Source organism: Athene noctua, chromosome 20 (assembly GCF_965140245.1).
Source record: "Athene noctua chromosome 20, bAthNoc1.hap1.1, whole genome shotgun sequence".
Classification (NCBI taxonomy): Eukaryota; Metazoa; Chordata; class Aves; order Strigiformes; family Strigidae; genus Athene; species Athene noctua.
The window spans coordinates 8810146-8828991 of NC_134056.1; the positions used below are offsets into that span (position 1 = coordinate 8810146).

Consider the following 18846-nt stretch of genomic DNA (forward strand, 5'->3'; position numbering starts at 1 on the left):
CAATTGATAGGGGATGTGATTTACCCGCTCAGTGCCATGATTGTTGGCCCAGGTGCCTATGAGGTTGTTCTAGAAATGAGTCCCATTTGACTCAATTCTGTCTGGGGTGCCATGTCACCATCAGACTCGCTTTTCAAGGCCCAGGATAGTGTTCCGGGCAGTGGCATGGGGCACAGGATATGTCGTCAGCCATCTGGTGGTTGCCTCCACCAGTGTGAGCACATGGCATTTGCCTTGGCGAGTTTGTGGGACTGTGATATAGTCAGTCTGCCAGAGAGTCTTCAGCCGCTTGGCTTGCTTGATTGCAGTGCATGTTTCACATTCATGGATAACCTGTGCAGTAGTGTCCATGGTCAAGTCCACCCCTCGATCATAAGCCCATCTATATGTTGCTTCTCTTCCTTGATGACCTGAGGTGTCATGGGCCCATCAGGCTGTCAATAATTCACTCTCACGTGGCCAGTCCAGATCCACCTGAGCCACTTCAGTCTCAGCAGCTTGATCTACTACTAGTTGATGTTCTTCAGTGGCCCGACTCTTGGGTACATGAGTGTCTACATGACGTACTTTCACAACCAGGTTCTCTATCCAGGCAGTGATATCTTACCATAATTCAGTAGCCCAGATGGGTTTGCCTCTGCGCTGCCAGTTGCTCTGCTTCCATTGCTGTAGCCACTCCCACAGAGCATTTGCCACCATCCATGAGTCAGTATGGAGATAAAGTACCGGTCATTTTTCTTGTTCAGCAATATCTAAAGCCAACTGGATAGATTTCACCTCTGCAACCTACTTGATTCCCCTTGTCCTTCAGCAGTTTCTACGACTTACCCTGTGGGGCTCCACCCCTCAGTTTTCCACCTTTGATGTTTTCCTACAATACGACAGGACCTCCCCGTCCCTCTGTCCTCCCTGCCTGGGCTGACGTGGCACCTGCAGCACTGAGGTTCCCTTAAAATCTGAATGTGCCTCCTGCTCTGTGGGCTCGAAAGGGCCTTGGCTACTCGAAACAGTGCTCAGAAATACTTCTTTTTTTATAGCAGCTGGGAGCAAGCCAGGGCGAAAATGAGCTGAGGCCGCTGAAGGGAGATAAGCTGAGACGTAAACTGTGATTTTCTGCCCTGTGAGCCCTATGCATGGATTTCATCTTTTAATGGAAGTGCAGTAAATAAAAGCCATTTTCACAATAAGCTGAGCAACAGGTCATAAGCGTCTGAGCCACTGAAATTGATAGAAGGGAGCTAAGCGTAACAAATCTCCCAAAATTGCACCAGACTCCACTTGTATCTAGTCCCTTCCTGCATCTCACCAATTATAGCAAATGGCAATTATTTCTGAGCCAGAGCTTTCTCTGAATAAAACCTCAGTCAAACTGCAGATGCTTTATCTTCTTTTCAAATAGATTTGTACCGGAGGAAAAAAACCCAGTGGGGAGAAATCCCATTTGAAGGGGCTTTCCCTAGCAGTGTTTGCAGAGACACTAGATGCTGGACATGTATGGAGATGTAAATTTGACCGATCCAGTTTGCTGCCCCTGGCTGAGAGGGGGAATCAGGGAGATGTCAAGCATGTTCTCTTTCAAATGTCACTTGTGTCTTTGTTAGGATGAAGTGTGGGCTGGGGATGTGCTGGCATCAGCCGTTGTGGTGTGACCCACTTGCTGGGATGCTGCTGTTGATGGGGCCCTCGTGCAGCACTGACTTTTTCTCCTCCTTCCAGTTAGATCCAGTAAGCGGCTGTCTCTTCCCAGTGCCCACCCCAGGGCACTGTGCTGGTACCCAGCGATGCTTTTGGGGTATAAAGCAGATGCTCAAGTCCATGCTCAGAGTAGATGCTCATGCTTTTGTCCCATATAACCTCTATGCTTTTTTTAGAAGCATCTCTGCCGCAGAGCCTTGGGGATGCACCTGCAGTGAGGATAGTGCATGGGGTGAAATTTCCTTGTCTCTGCACCAGTTTGTCCAATTTGGGGGGGTTATCTGGGAATTTATTTGAATTTATTTGCAAGCGCTTTTAAAGAGGTGCTTATTTAATACATGGATATGTGGCACCACTGGTTTTACTTGCTCGGTCTCCAGTCCAAAGTCAAATAGCCTGGTCGTCACTGTTGCTTCTGGCTTTGTGGTGTTTGAGCAAGATGTCCCCAGTGCCACGCAGACTGTAGGGCTCACGGAGGACGGCTGTGCAGGTGGCTGTTGGCACGTGTGTGGTCACTTCTTGGTCGAATGGCTGTGCCGAGGCATGAGACATCTCAGCCCTGATGTTTTTCTGTACATAGGAATGAAGTGCATCGCTCAGGATTTGTTGGAAGTGTGCTCCTACTGTTAGATGCTGCTAGAGATGCTGACGAAGAAGTGCCACAAGATAGCGGGTGTCTGAAGCTCAACTGGCTTTCTGATTGATGTCATTAGTACTCCCTACTGAAAAATCCCTGGGAAGTTGGCCACTTTCTGTCTCTGGATTTCTCCAGAAGTTTTAGCTGAACAGTTTCTGGTTGTGTGTGTAGAGGCTGATAATGTGGCATCCTCCTGGGTCGCTGAAAAAATTGGCAAGGTCTTGAATTGCCCAAGGACTGATTTGTCTCTTGGGGTGTTGTTAGTGAAGTGCATCACTCGAGGTATTTTGCAGTGCCTGGAAACCTGTGGGACAGGGAAGGGAGGCTGCAGCGCCTGCCACGGCCCCGGGGCGGCTGCTGGGCAAGACTTTCCTAGCACGGGTTGAGATGAGAAATCACCAACGGGGAGCGATGAGCGTTGTTCAATGTTGCATCCTCCCCTGTCATGGGGGAGCAGGGTTTGATTGATTTACTCTGTGTTAGTTTCGCATGAAGAAAACTGTTCGGTTTGTTGTTGTTTTTTTTTTTTTTTTTCTTTTTACTTTAGACTTGGGAATTAATAGTTTTTTCTCCCCCCTTGGAAGGTTGTTAATGAAAAGCACTGAACCAACTTCTCTTCAATTTCATTTGCTTGCATGAGCTGGCAGCCCCCTCTAAACACCTCCCAAAAATATATGTCAAATATTTGCCGAGAGGCTTCCAGGGCTGCCTCCAAACTGGGCTGCACACACGATTCTGCCTGCAGATAGTCTCCAGAGGCTTTGCAGCTTGGTGCTTGCAGGCAAATACATGTCTGTGTGGCTGGAGTCCCTTTTTCAGTTTGGAGAAGGAGCATGTGCGTGTGCAGTGTCCTCGTGGGCACTGACTTTTTCTCCTCCTTCCAGTTAGATCCAGTAAGCGGCTGTCTCTTCCCAGGGCAGCTCACGGGGGGTGTTTCTGGGGAAGGCAGCCCTCGGAGTCAGTGTGAGCCCTATTTTTCCGATGAAGCAGCAGGTAGAGGGGAGAAACATGAAAAGCTGTGAAATGCCGTATTTCAGACCTCTCTTGGGCTTTCCTGGTGTGGGGAGGGAAGGGTTGGCTGGTGACAGGTCTTGGGGTGATGAGGAAGGCTGGTGCTGCAGATCCCCAGCTGGGAGGGGAGGTGAAGGGTCTGGATGGGCAAGATCTTGGCACTGGCCAGTCTGTGAGTGCCTGTTTCTCCAAACTCTGAAAACTACATGAAGTCTGTGCCTGTCTGTGCCTTTCTGTACCCCCATGCCTTTCTTCGGAGAAGTGTTGCAGATTATTAATTAGATTTCAGGTGTTCCCCAAGTAGCTTTCTCCTTCCCACGTGCCTGTGGGGAGCCCTACCGTCATCACCTCTGCTGCCGTGGGACAGCGCAGTCACTGGATTTGGAGCTGCTGAACACAGCCCTGCTCCCTGCGGGTACCACCGTGCTGGTTTATCTGTTATCAGAAGCAGGGAGATGATTGGGCTTTGCAATCTCCTTTGCCATCTCTCTGCCACCTGAGGCACATCTTGCTCTTCTCTCCCGGTCCGGCAGCAGCCAGGGCTCTCAGTGCATCCCGCTGCAGGGATGCAGCTTCATCATCCATCTTTGGAGTCTCCGTTATCGGCAGCATTAGAGGCAAGTCAACTAAAATACAGGATCAGTGTGGTTATTCAGTACATCCACCTTCCTCTGGCAAGCGGTTCAGTGTGCGGAACACGTTCGTTTACTCGCCTAAACAGAATTTCATCGTCCACCTCCTGCGGTGTGTAATGAATCCAGCTGAAGATGCCCGGCTCCTGTAGCTGCAGCAAACCGAAGCTCCCCAAGATTCTCCATAAACTGCGACTTGCTCTCTGCTTCTTGCAGAGTTTCTGTAACGCAGTTGGCCCCCATGAACCTCTTTTCAATTTGGGAAGCGCTGTCTTTGTTTCCTTTTGCCTAGCCAGCTGTAATCCCTGCCTGGCTGTGCCCCTTACGGGATAGCTGTTTATTTTCCTTAATCTTTTATGAAGCGCTTTTATCATAAGCTCTCTGAAAATCTGCTGAAATTAGACCCTCTAAATCACCTTCATCTATTTTAAAGGCTTTCTTTTGCAGATAATACTGCCAGGTTGCTTAGCATGCCTCTTTTCCACCATCCCTTAAGGAAGTTGCATTGCCTTGACCTGTTTCAGATTATACTTTGCTGGCTTCTGTACTGGCTGACCCCTAATTAGACTCTGAGTGAAGTTCCTGCTCTCCTGCAGTTTGGTATTTAGCTTTGCAGTCCTGGAGCCATGGTCTTCTGCTTTTTAAAGAAAGAGTAATACTAATAAAAAAACAAATACTGCAGCTGCTTTACTGTTTACACAACTTCTAGGAAAAGCATCCACAGCTTCGTGGATGTTGTGGGAATTATGTTAGTGTTGGGTACAACTCTGTACCTGAGCTAAGAAGCCTTTTCAGATCCAAAGGACTGAAATTAGCTTGGCAGCCAGGATGCACAAGCTTTGCTGAGCAGCTACAACTTCTGAGAAACCTCACCATATGCCTCTGAAGTAGCTTTTCGGATAGCTCATGCCTCGTTTGACTTGCAGGGGCATTTTTTCCTGGAGATGTTGACTCCCATAAGGTGGGGAGAGCCCTGGAGGAGCTGGCTGCCCATATCCAGTGGTCTTAGGTCAGCCCTTCTCTGCACAGGGAGGAGGGAGGCTGGTGCACAGCCCGGCACTGTGCCGGGAATTATTTTCTTTCTGTTTTTGTAAAAGAAGCCCATTCTCGAGGCACAGGGCTTGGTCTTTCCCTGGTGTGAAAGCTTGGGGAAAAATAACATTGGTTGACCAGCTTTCTGTTTTGGGAAAATAGGGCTATTCAGAGCAAAGCCCCCCCACCTTGCAGGCTCAGGCATAACTGTATCCAGCAGCTGGAAGCTGCAATTAGATAAATTCAGGCTGAAAATGAAGCACAAATCCCCAAATGAAATTAACTGGCCACTGTCAGGTGGGGGGTCGTGCTGCGTGATTGCTGTGATCTCTCCTGCCTGCCTGTGTCTTTGGGAGCGGCTGGTTTTGGGAAGAGCTGCTCATGTAGCAGCTCTCTCCTGCACTCCAACTGCTGCAGGGCTACAACAGGCTGTAATATTGCTTTTTTTCTTCTTTTTCCTACAAATAAAACAAGCTTCTTCCCAGACTTCTCAGGAAGGGCAGGACATGGGAGGGATGTCTTTGAATGGAAACATTCATCCTCCCCTGCATCCCTCCTTCTCCCCCATCCGCTCGCTCCTTTCTGCAAGGTTAAATGGCACAGCCAAGAAGAAAATTGAGTTTTGGTGTTTGTGCTCCCGAAGGCTGTTCTCAGTTGGGGAAATGTATCACCCTGCTGGGCTCTCGTGCTAATCCCTCCTGGGATCGCTTGGCAGCTGGGAGGCAATGACACAGACTGAATGGGTTGCAGCCGGTGCTCCTGGTGGCCTTGGGTCAATGGGATGCTGGTCCCATCACGCACTTAAAATGGAGGGGCTATCTCTAGAAGCAAGGATTTATTCACTCTCTTTGGCCTGGCAGGGATAATTTGGGATTGCAGGGAATAACTAACCAGATTTCCATTTTCTGAGGCAATGCCAGGTAAAAATGTATGAGTCTAATTTTTTTTAAAAATCATTTAAAAGAAAAGAAACCTCACACCCTGCACAACGGGGTGGGCTGTACATTAAAAATAGAGGTTAAAGCCTAGGAGCAGAGCTACAGAATCCTTGTAAGAAATAGTCCAGACATTTTCCCCAGTAACGTTAGGGTGAAGAGCCATTGACTCCAAGACAGGCTTGTAAAAAAGGGAAAATCGTGTTGTCCCCCATCCTATTACCCCAAGTCTCCTTTCTCGTAGGGCTCAGTGAATTCTTCTCTAATCGTACAGGGTGCCATCAGCTGATGGGAGACGATCTTCTGCATCCTTTTGGCAGGGTGTGGATCAGGCTATCCAGGAGATAGCCTCCTGCTGAAGTGTTGTGTCTTGTGCTGTGCTAATGAAGAAAGATGCTTCAACAGTCTCAGTTTTCATATGGGGGGAAATTGAGCCCATGTTGCCCATCAATGTGTGTATATATATATATATATACATATATATATATGTATGCGTATATAAAAAAGCATATTTAAACATGTTGGCTAATACATTACAAATAATTTTTATTGGTTACACAAATTACTCGCAATATTGCTATGGCTGTATTACAGCCTAAATTTTCACTTGATTGCTACCACATAATCTTCAGCAAATAACCAAAGCATTCTAACTTAAATATTGTCACAGTATCCTTTTAATAGGCAAATGAGGTAATTATAACCTCCTTGGATAATAGGATAGCTTCCACCTACCAACATGTATGTAATGCATTTTGCCGATTTCAAGCTGACTTTGGAGATCTGCATTTTCTTTAGTGGTGGTTCTACAATGCTTGAAAAAGCCCTTCAGCTGGGTCAACAGGGAAGAGATGAACACGTGTGTCCTGGTGCCATCCTTCCTGCTGAAGCTCTTATGAGGTTGCTCTTGTCTGGGAAGAGTTTGTCCATGGAGAGTGGATAAACTCTGAAATAATGTGCACGTTGGTGGCTCATTTAGGGATTAGTGGCTGAGTGGAGCTTGTGGCGAAGCAGATATTTCTGGCATGATGCTGGCTTTATAAAATGAAGTCAAATCTCTTGCAGCCCCAAAAACTGAGATCTTCTCAGGTTTGCTTTCCAGCTCTGCAAATTGAGTTATGTGCATGAGTGGCAGTGGGCAGCTCCAAGCTGCTGGAGTCCTGGGGGCTGCAGGCAGCTGGTGCTGGGCATGGGCAGGGGTTGGCATTACAGTGGTCTTTAGTGCCCACCAGCTCTGTGGCATCTGCTTTGTCATCTTCCCCTCTGAACGCCCCCCTTGAGTATTCATGCTCCCCGTGAACAGTGTGGCATATGGGGAAGGGCAGGAGCCGGAGGGGTTTTTGTTTCTAGCTTGTCTGTGTTAAAGTTTTCTTGGCCCGGTCTCAGGTTTGCAGAGAGGTGTTAAAAGTGGCTTTCAGCGGCTTGGATCTTGAACTGGTGGAGTGAAAGCTGGCAGCTCCGCGTTTGTTCAAATTTCCAAATGAAGGGATGGGTGCTGGCTTGGCTGCAGGAGCTGTCGCTGTTGGGTGCGTGTAGGGAGGGGAGCCTGGGCTCAAATTTTCCCCAAGTTACCTGCATCCAGGGAAAGGAGTTGGGATGCAGAAGGTGCCTGGGATGGAGGCGCTGCCTCTGTGTGGGATGGCTGGCTGCCCTCACGCTGCCTGCAGTCGCAGCCCAGGGGGATGTGATGCGCTCAGGGGAGCTCAAAAGTGGTCACACAGTGTGCATCACAAATTCATCCCCTGCAGCATCCCCTACTCCTCCAATCTTGGCGGTCCATGGCTTGTTGAGTCTCGGGGGCATCCAGCATTTGCCAGAGCAGCATTCTGCAAACCAGTGTCTCCTCTGTCACCATGGTCTCCCTGACGCTCCCTGCCTCCTGTGATGGATGCTGATGGGGAAGGAAATCACAGCTGCAGAATGAGCTGTGCTGCTGTACCTTGCCATCACCTAAGCTATACTTTTTTTTTTTTGTGCTCTCCTCACACCCTGCCTCTGATGATTGTAGTGGGGAGAACGCCTTGATTGCTGACAGCTTCTCAGGAGTTGTGGCACAATTGAATCAGTTCCCTTTCAGTGCATAGAAGCCCTTCAAATTGTAATCACAGGCCATTCTCCATCTCTGCATTGTGTTCGGCAGGCAGCTGCGAGCCAGCGCTGTCCTTTTCCTTCTTCTCATCCCTAGAGCCCCCTGGGCTGTTCTGGCACCGATCCCCTTGCTCTTACCCCCAGCCAGGCTCCTCCTCAGTGGGTAATTGCATGCGCCCTGTGAATAAAAATTGTGATGAGGTGGGTTGGGATGGCATGGCAAAGCCAGCAGGAGTGGGTGAAGTGGCTTCTGGGACAGCCAGTACCAGCTGGGTGAGGGGCTGTGGGTTAGAGATGTTGTGCTTATGCATCTGCATCCTTCTCCCAAGTGGAGGGGTGGAAAGTCCTGAGTTGGAGGCAAAGTGAGGGTGCTGCCAGGCTCCTGTCTCACCTGCCTTGCAGCCCAAGGCAGATGAACGTAGTGCTCAGAGCTGTAATGCTGGCTTCAGGGTGGATCTTCTCCTTGGAGCAATCCACTTTTTGGGGAGAAGCCCCAAGCATGAGGTGGGGACAACCACCTCTCTCTGCCCAGCCTGTCTGACCACACAGGAACTGGAAGAGAAAGTAGAAATGAGCCTCCGCAGTCCTGGGAGCAAATCCATCTGCATCTTCCCCTGCTGCTCTTCTGAGTGTCCCAGTGGGGCTGTGAAAAGGTGACCAGGAGCCAGGCAGGGCTGGACTGGTGACACCTAGAGCTGGGAGAGTTCCCCCACTGGGTGAGGCAGCAGCAGCCCTCGGTGCCTTGTGCTGGTGCCGTGGGGCTATTTTATTGCCACATGTCAGCATCGTGTTTCCTACCCCATCAGCCGAATTTCTGCTGCTTTTGCTGTCTTCTTTCTCTTTCCTTGACCCTTTGCTTTCTTTGTGCTGCATCATTTTTGCTTTCCTTGGCTTTCCTTTTGTTCACCATCTCCCCCTCTGTGTCTTTCTGCTCTCTTCAGAAAGTTCCCAGCCTCTTCCTTCCCATGGGGCCATGCCTGTGCAGGTATCGGCAGGACCAGAATGCCGACTCTCCTGCCCCTCAACTCCTGTTTCATGTGAGCAGGGGACTGAGCGCTGCCTGCTGCCTGCCCAGAGCTCACAGATGCAGCAGAGGGTCAACGTGTCAATGGAAAATTGAGTGCGGAGAGAATTAGGGCAGCAAGGCATAATAATAAAACCTATTGCTGTTGAAACCAAGCCAGTAGAAGCTATAGAGGAAGGGCTTGGTGCCAAGTCTAGGGACAAAAAAGTATGATTCAGTGTGGCCCTGAGCTCATCTGTCTGGAGGTTAGGACAGGGCTGGGATAAGGCTTTGGGCTTGGGAGCAGCAGGGAGCTGCTGCCGGCCGTGGCAGAGCCCCGGGACTGCGTCGCTCCGAGCTCAGCCTCTTTCCTTTCCCCACAGATCCCAATGCCCACCACCCAAGTGGTGTTTGCTGGTCTGGTTGTGGTCAGGAGTTGCTCTGTTCCTTCCCCGTGGAGGTAAATCTGAAAAGAAAAAAATATTTAGTAGGAAAGAACAGCTCGAAAGTGGTTCTGTGCTTTGGCGGGTGGAGGGCAGGTTTTGTTATTCTGCTTGTGCTCACATTGCATGCTTTCTTCAAGGGGAAAACTGAAAACTTGTTAAACTTGAAAGGCCTGAAGTCCCCAGTGTGCAGCATGGCTGGGGGTAATTGCTGTCATGTCCTGTAAGTGCAGGACATTTGTGTGTATTTGGTCTGGGAGCATCGGTCCCGATTCAGGAATGCAGCTCCGGCATGTGCTGTGCTTTAAGCACCAGTGTCACTCGTGGAGGCTTCAAACCAATGCTTTGCTGAAAAGGATCCAATAAGCTCAAGATGCTGTTTGCTTTGTTGTGATTTTTTTTTTTTTCCCCATGTTGGGAAGAGGAACTATCTCAAGGTGGCAGTCAATTAAAAAAAACAAAACTAAAAACCTGGCTGCTGTGATCCGTCGTTCTCCCCCCCACGAAGCCCCATCGGTTCCTTCTGCATACAGAAGCAATGTTAGCAATGCTAACAACATCGTTATCACAGACGGTGTCTTTAAGGCAGCCTGGTTTGTCTCCAAGGCTTTCAAACTTTCTTTTGTCCCAAGAAGTCAAAGTAAATTGTAGACAGCCAGCTAGAACATGCATTCCTGGGGGATCTGCTTTCCTTGACAGATAAGCAGGCTTTTTTGTTACACATTGAGGTCTCAGAGTGTTCCTGAGCCCTCTGACTGTACAACTGTCATCATTATGTGCTGCATAATGCACGATGGGACGTACTGGAAAACCAGGTCAACAGCCAGAAAAGCGCAGGCATCGCTGGTGCATCCCGCAGCATCCTGCTCGACATTGCATGGCATGTGGAGTAGCATCTTGAGGCTTTGGTGCCTAATAGTAGCACCCGAGCTGGAAACGTAGGGAGAGGGACCCTTTGCTATAGGACAGCTTGACCTCCAGCTTTACACATGGCTTTGTGCTGGCAGAAGCCTGGGTTTCCCCGGGAGGATGTCCAAGCCTCTTGGTTAAGCTAGACTTGGAGCTGGGGAGAGGAAGGACCCAACCCTCTTCCCATGCCATAGCTGGGAAACAAATGGCCCCGACTTCAGCTTAAAGATTGCGTCCTCACATTGACTGGGGTAGAGCAGCTCATATATTCTTGTTTCCCTAAATGAAGGATGCACTCAAGCAATTGAAAACAACTTCTGGGACAATCTTGTTCCATTATGTCTAATGGAACCGGGTGTACGTGGCGCGTCGTGCGTGCTGATATCTTAGAGAAACAAAGAGGGATTTTCCCATTATTCAGAGAATGGATGAGACGTGAAATGAACTCCTCAGAGGCGTTTCAGTTTGTCACAATAGAGCAAAGTGAGTCACGTTTGGAGGATTCGGGAACAAAATGTGTGCAATTTCTTGTATTCCCCTGTTTGTGCGCTCCCTCCCTCTTCTGTCCCCCTCCTCCCTTTCCCGTTAAAATTTGGTAGCAGAAACCCAAACCCAAAGTGCACTTGCTTATACTCTTAGAGTCATCAGTAGAGGTTAGTCTGCAGTCACTCTCCTCCCTGGACAGGGCTGCAGGAGAGGACCTCATCGGCTCAAGCATCAGCAGATGCTCCTGAAATGGAGCTTTATTTGCTGTTTTGTCAGTGAGCCCAGAGGAGGCATTTGCTTGTGTCTTGAAAGCTGACAGTGACCTTGAGGAGTAGCTGAGCCAGTGAGCCAAGGCAAGAGCATCTCATCTCTTTCAAATGTGGTAGCTGGAGCATTAAGAAATAACCAAATACCCTGTGAACTGGAATAATTAATCTCATATTGATATGTAAGCTAATGGATTCAATGAACTAGGGGATGTTGTATTTGCAGCCCTGGGACTGCTTCATGTTTCCCAGCCAGAGAGGAGCATCCAAAACTGTGAGAAAAGTTTTCCCTTCAGAAAATATAATTTCAGTGAAGAAAGTGGTGGTGGGGGGAAGCACTTAATTTGTACCCTCCGGTTGTCTGAACTAGGAATAAAACCACCATTTTACTTTGAAGTATTACTTTTCATGGCTGAATTGGAGGAGGTTTAGGATTTTGCTGGGCAGGTGTCCTGCTTCCAGCTCTGCACCATCATATATGAGGGATGGGGGACACTGGTTTGCTGTCATCTTCAGCATAAATCCAGTGAAGGCACTTGCTCAGCAGCGCTGCCTGTTTGAACGTCTTTGCTTTGGTGGCACTGAAACACTTCCAGAGGCCAAATGGTGCCATTGAGAAGGTCTGTCCCAGCTCAGACAGGGGTAGGTACCACCTTAACGCACGTGAGGAGCACCACAGAGCTGCATCCTCCCATAATGGGGGCCCTTGTGCCAAACCAGGCAGTGCTTCCAGGGGCAGTGACCAGCTGCCTTACCTGGGTCAGCACTTGCTGGGCACCCCCCCGCTTTTTGGTTATTTATGCTTCTGAAGTGAAGGTTTTTTTCTAAAGCAAGGCAAGGAGCCGGTGTCAGGATGGTGATGCAGAGGCCAGCATGGGCAGCAGTTTTCTGTGGTCTCTTGTACAGATTTTGAAGGGGTGTGGAGTCTTTGTTTTCTGGCTGGCATGAAATACTGCAGTTTGTTTCTCCCTAAGCGTGTCATTTAATTTTCTCATGCAAAAATGCTGTCCAGAAATAAATCCTTTACAGGAGAAACTTAATTAGAAAGCCTTGGACATAAATCTGTCGCAGGGCTCTTTGAGCCTCCTGGATCCCATCCTGGCCATAGGGGTCCCCCGCCAGGGTGAGGAGGGGGGACTTCCCCTGGAGTGGTTTCTGCCTCTTGTTGAGCTCCTCTTTGCTGCACCTGGGTTGCTGATTAAGAATTGCCTTGAAAGGCATCTTCAAACTCTTAAAGGACTGTTTCCCGACTTAACAAATCAATGCATTAAAATCTATAAATATTTAATCACTGTTTGCCCTCCAGTGAGGCTGGCCTTGTGCCTCTTCCCCTCCCTGCTCCCCCTGCCACCGGTAAAACCCCTTCCTGCAATGCCCAGATAATCTGTTTGCTAATGACCACTATATAACCGTGCCCCTTCTTCTCTGGTAGCAGGTGGTCCATAGATGAAACAGCCCCCAAAGAGCATGGCAAAACCCTGTCTGGGTTTTCTGCTACAAGCAAACCAGCAAGTGCAATGACAGGTTGAACCATACAGCTTGTAAGGGTGTGGGATTTTTATTTTTAAATGTTCTCCCTTCTCTGTGAAGCATCTGCCAGTGGTTTGTCTTGTGTGTAAGGGTTTGAAACTGCTCCTTCACTATATGTGGGGTAAGCAGGACGGGGTGTGTGTGACGTTGGGAAGTGAGGGTCCAGCAGGTAACTGAGAGGATGAGATATTTCCCCTGTTACACAGTGGCTGGTTGCAGTGCCAGACACTCCCGTGCTGTACCGGCAGGATGCTCATGGGCGACCAACTGCCCAGCCGTATGCCTATTTCTGTGCAGGCTGTGGCCCTGAATTGCAAAACACAAACCAACCCCTAAGCAAACTCTTGTAATTCTCTAGAAAAGAGAGACAAATAATGTGGCTTATGAAAGGGGTTCTTTATCACTCTGAACATTCCCCCCCCCCCCCCCCCCCGCAATTAAATTCAAGGTCTTGTATCATCTGCTGTCATCATTCCCAGGGAGAAGCCGTGGATGTGACAGCAGCAGTGTGCTGGGAGGAGGGAGCCAGGCTGCACCCTGAGCTGTAGCAGAGGTGGGAGGGCAGCCTGTGCTGGGTGCTGTGCCCGGACCCCTCTGGGGAAGGCTGCTGGGGGGCTCTGGGATGAACTGGGATGTCCTGCCCTGGTTGGGATGACATACAGGGAGCAGAGGTGCTGTTGTGGTGCTCTGTGGGTGCAGAGAACCCAGTTTCCCGGCAGGGCTGGTGAGGCTAACATTGCCAGTGCCCACACTAGATGGGGTTTTGCTGCGTGAAATTCTTTGTGGGAGGAAGAACGGGGCAAGTTTTACAGGGAAAAAAAAAAAAAAAGCATTTAGACAAATGCTGATAACAAGTTTTGTAGCAGAGAAGGAGCAAAACCTCCCGGCCTGAGCTGCAGTCTGTTGCTTGTAAGAGCCTTCCCTCTCCTCTCCCCCAGCTCGCGAGGTCGATGGTTTCTTGCTGCGCTGGTGCGTGCCTGCAGCGTTTGTGTTTTCCCTGTTACTTGTTTGGAAGATTTCTGGGGCTGTTGGCCTGAGTTACAGAAAGAGGCAGGCCTTGGAGCAGCTGTGTTGGTGGTGATACCAGGACTTGGCCAAGCTGGGCACAGGCTGCTGCTTTCCTTCGCTCTCCGGCTGCGCTTCCCGGGGAATCTCATTCTCCTGGCTCTCTTCTCAACACTTAGCGATTTCTTAGCCTTTGCCCATCTCCAGAGGTTTGGCTGTCTTTGCCTTCTTTCCTGAAAATGTGATATTTGAGGGTCTGGGAGATGTCAAAATGAAGCCTTAAACTGGGCAGGAATGTGGAGGTGGGTGCTGGTCCTTCTCCAGGCTGTTCCCAGCAGATGGGTGCCCCGACCAGCAGCCTGGGGGGTTGTGTAGGGAGAGCCAAGCCCTGCCTCGGGGGTACCAGAACTGCATGTTGCTGGCTCTGTGCTTGTGTGCTGTAATTTTGAGAAGTCCCAGCAATGTGGATTGGCTTTTCTGTGTGTTTGGGTGTAGATGTGTGCCCTGAGATGCAGTGCTGGATGCCTGTTAATGCTGGCCATCAGTGGCGGGTCCAGGATGAGGCTGGATGATGGCTTCCCCTGTAGGAGCCTCAGTAGGGTGCCCCCTTGTTGTGTGCTGTAAGTGGCTTCATCTGGAATTTGCTTTATTTTTATTTCTGAAAGTGAAAATGATAGAGAACCAAGTATGTGGGGCTGGCTGGCTCTGTTTCAGGGGCTTTTGTGGAGCCTGTGGAGAGCTCAGAGAAGGTGGAGGTTGGTGGCAGGAGCCATCCCATTTCAAAACAATGAAAGGCAAAATGTCTTGATTTCCCCCACCCCCTCTCCTGTAATGGGAAGGAAATTCCAAAAAATCTCATCATTACAATTGTGACACTTCAGTTCCCATTTGCTCCAAAATTATCTTTCAAATGTAGTTCAGATTTCTCCAGCAGAAGACCTGTCAGAGACACTCTTCCAGGACAGTTGAGGAAGGGAGAAAATACTGAAGCAGCATCCATTCCTGATATCTCTAAGGGAACTAACCGTGGCACATTTCAGCTCCGGGTGCCTGTGCTGTGTTCTCTTCTCCTGCAGCATGAATCCCAAAGGGGGACAATGTTCTGAGTATTGTAATTTGATGATAATAATTCAGCATTTACAGAATCTTCTATCTCTGAATAACAAAGCATGTCAGGAAAAAAATATTATTCCCTGTGACAGGTGGGGGGATGAGAAATGAAGTCAAATGAGTTGAGCTGAAGATCCGGATGTGAAACCTGGGATTTCTAACTTCTGAGTTGGCGGGTTTTACTTTCCCAATGCTCCCCCTGTACCCCAGCTGCCTTGCAGGGGGTGTCAGGCAGACAGCTGGGTGCTGATGGGATGCTCTGGGTGCAGAGGTGTTGGTGAGTTTGCAGCCCTGCATGCAGTTTGCTGGCACATCTCTGCGTTGGGCTCTGCTGAAGGCGAAGATGCCAGCAGCGAGGGGAGGGTGTCCCAAAGCTTTTTTTGTTTACTTTTGAAAAGTAAACAAATGCAAGCTTCCAGAAAGGATCTTGATGCCATTTCTGATCTTAAAAATATTGCAAAGGCTGGTTTTGCAGTCCTGCCCTTGAAGCAGTGTTCAGACATCTGTATGAAAGTGATGTCTGTATTATCGTTATACCTAATTGTTCAAACTCCTTATCTACACGACTTCTCATTAGGTCATTTCAGAAGTGAGGATGGGGGAGAGAAGGGAGGGGGGGTCTGTGGTAGTGAGTCAAACCCAGGGACTAGAACAGAAATTGTCTTATAATTAAAGTTACGGAGCTGCTGCTGCAGCAGTGTAATTACTAATGGGGATCAGTGAAGTGCAGATGAGGAAGCGTAAGCTACCTGGATTTTGGTTAGCATCCAAGCAGGACTGAGGAGGCAAATTGATGCTGCTTGGGGGGACAGTTGGGGATGAAGTTGAGGGACGAGCAGAATAAAAGGAATAGGGAAGTGCTGCTGCAGCTCCCGCAGATATTTCAGGCTGGATGCGTGGTGTGAGATACTCTGCCTGGGTTTACATTCACACCCTCGGGTACGGTGAAGGACCTTGCAGTCCCCCCCAGCTGCTGCTGGAGGGGCCACTGGCACGTGCATGTGTTCCACTCCAAGAACAGCCAACCTGTTGTTTGTGTGAAGGCGACCTTTTATTTGGTGAGCGTTGGCCTCTGCAGCTTCATTTCATGCTTGGTGCTCAGAGATCAAGGGCTGTTTCTTTCTAAGACCTTTACTAAATGCTCTTGAGTTAGTGGAGCTGAATAGTTAGCACTGGGAGGGATGAGGGGGAGATGTTTTTTTCCCGGCCCAATACTTGTGGCTGTTCTGTTGCATTTCTCTGCCCCTTCCATGTACATGCTGCCTGGTTTTTATTTATTAATCTTGACCAAGTGTTGGCTTTTGGGAGGGTTCTCAGTGGTGACACAATTAGAGCTGTGCATCCATAAGTGCTTAGAAATGAGCAGTTATCCATGTCTGCTCCCAGCAGAGGCCGTGGAGTCGCAAGCTGCCGAAATGAGCTTCAGTGACCCCAGTTTGGCTCTTGTGCTCGGGGTGAAAAGGAGTTGTTTTTATTTTCGCTTCCTATATGACCGATACCATCTCTTCTCATTTGGATGCTCTTTCTGCTGGTCTTTCTGCCCAGTTGCTGCCTGAAGAAAGGAGTAGAGCGGGAAGATGAAGAAGATGGAGACTCCCTTTTGACAAGGAGTCATATGGAAAAGACAAGGGGTAACAGGTACATGTTACTTCGGGAGAGATTCCAGTTGGACACAAGAGGAAAATTTTTCACAATGAGAACAACCAGCCACTGGAATAATCTCCCCAGGGAAGTGGTGGATTCCCCAACACTGGACACTTTGAAGATTCAGCTGGACAGGGTGCGGGGACATCTTTTCTAACAAGACCGTCCTCTTGCTAAGAAAGGTTAGACCAGATGATCCTTGAGGTCCCTTCCAACCTGGTATGCTGTGATTCTACCTGTGCTTGGATGTGACTATGTTAATGAAAGGTACCAAAAGCCTCCTCATCCTCCACCCAGGGCAGGAGCGTGAGATATGCTTCTCCACTAGCAGAAGTTAAACTGGTGAGAGCAATGACTGTTTCCTGGGTTAAGGTGGAGACGTTGTTCCTGCTGGCGTGTCCTCTGCACCCGGCAGGGACCGAAGAGGGCTGGGACACGGGGAGTGCCAGGCTGCAGTAACTAGTGCTAACGCGCTTCCCTGCAATATGCAAGACGCTTACAGGAGCAGTGGGAATTTCTGCCTGACCTCAGCTGGTGTGATCAACTGATGCCCTGAAGCATGAAAATAAATAGCTCTGACTCATAAGAACAAGTGGTGCAATTACTTTAGCTAGGATAAAATATTGGTAAGTATCTAATCCTTCTCTGTACCGTGTGCAGAAGCGAGTACTTATCTCCCTGCTGCTGCTGCTTCCCCACAGCCACACAGCTCCATGCAAACAAGGAGCCTCTTAAACTCCTCTTGTCTTGGTGCATCTGTTCCCGCAGCCCTTGCTCCGAGCCGGGGCACTGGGAGGGAGGCACAACCCTGGGGCTTGCTGCCAGTGGAAGTCCTGTCTCTTAGTTCGGGGTTATTTTGTGTCTTTGCCTTAAAAAAGCCGGGCAAGAGAGAGTGCCTGGAGAAGGCTTTTAGCAAAAGGCATGTTGAGAAGGACAGGAGGCAGTGAGGTGAAGCCTGAGGAGGGGTCCCTGGCTGTCGGCCAGCTGTGGAGCGTGGTGAATGCAGGCACCAGCAGCTTTAGAGTTTCTTCTGCGGTCACGGGTGTGAAGAGAAGGGGCTCATTCTGGCTCAAAACGGGGTGTTTGGTCTGGCCAAGGAGCTGGCTGGCAGCAGTGAGGGCTTGGGGCCGGCCAGCTTGCCTTGCCTCTTCAGCCTGGGAGTGGTGGAGGGGAGCTGGGACTCCCCACGAGCAGGAGGTTTCAGGGGTGACAGCAGTGAACCCCATTAAACAACACATAGAAAGTAGATTCAGATGTAAACGTAACTTTTTATTTATCCCCTTAATATTGTCCACTGTTGTGCCTCTCCCCTGGATTTGCTAGGCACTGTTTTGTGTTTTAATTTTGATTGCTAATCACTGCAGCTGATCTCGTGCTTGGCAGTGGGGAGCCCTCCGCATCCCCTTGCCCCACGCACGGGCACGCACCTAATCCCTCCTGACCCACAGGTGACAGGGGCTTTATACCAGTGCTGACCCCAATGCAGAGCTGTGATTTTTACAACTCAAGCATTTTCTTTCTTTTTTTTTTTTAATAGACTTGGCCCAACAGTGATTTAATGATCTTTTTCTATAATTTAGGGGGTTTTGGCTTTGTTTCAAGCATTCAGTATTTGAGAACTAATTGTCAAATGAAACATCAAGTTCACAGCAAAACATTTTAAGGTTTTTTTCCTTAACGTTTTCAGCAAACAGAAAAATGACTTAATCTCATGACTGTGCCCTGATGTCTTGGTAGCGCTATATCTAGACAAATGTACATGGCAATGTATTCTTTTTCTTTTTTCTTCCCCCCCCCCCCCCCCCCCAATTTCACAGTCAGCAGGAAAATAGTCCTGACTTCAGCTGTACTCTTAAAGCATTAGCATCTTGCAAGGACCTGACCCGAGCAGCTGGAGGTGTGCAGGTTACTGCTGCGGACTGCCCATGTGCTTGCTGGTGGCTGCATCTGAGCGTGTCTCGCGCTTTCCAAGGTTTCCTGCAAGGAAACCAAGGACTTGCTGTTGAAGGAAGGCTCTGTAGAATAGGACTGCCATGTTCAAACCACCCTGAGGCAGTCTGAGTCTAGTTTGGAGTAGACCTAAAACTGAGGTTAAGGATCCCATGGTCCAGTGCTGCCTCACCGATGTTCCCCATCCTCCTCTGAACCCTGGTGCTGTTGGGTGGCTCTGGGTTTGCCCTTTCCCCCAGGTCTCCAGGCTGTCATGAGCCTGGGGAGGTGGTGGTGGCACCTCAGACCAGATGAGCTCTGCCTGAGGAGAACAGCATCTCCTGGGGCTCGGAGAGGGGGATGAAGCACTCCCAGAATATAAGGATTTGCTTTTTTTGAAGGAGACTAAAATAAGCTATTTCTTATAACTGCTCCTCTCTGGAAGATGTTTGCCCATGGGAAAAAAAAACCAGCCTGGAGTACAGTGCTTT

At 49.4% G+C, this 18846-nt stretch overlaps 1 protein-coding gene across 4 annotated transcripts in view; it reads left to right on the forward strand.

Annotated features, from left to right (window-relative positions):
* The window catches only part of ASTN2 (astrotactin 2), a 360934-nt gene that overhangs the window by 17677 nt on the left and 324411 nt on the right, over nt 1–18846 (forward strand). The gene's annotated exons all lie outside the window — the stretch shown is intronic.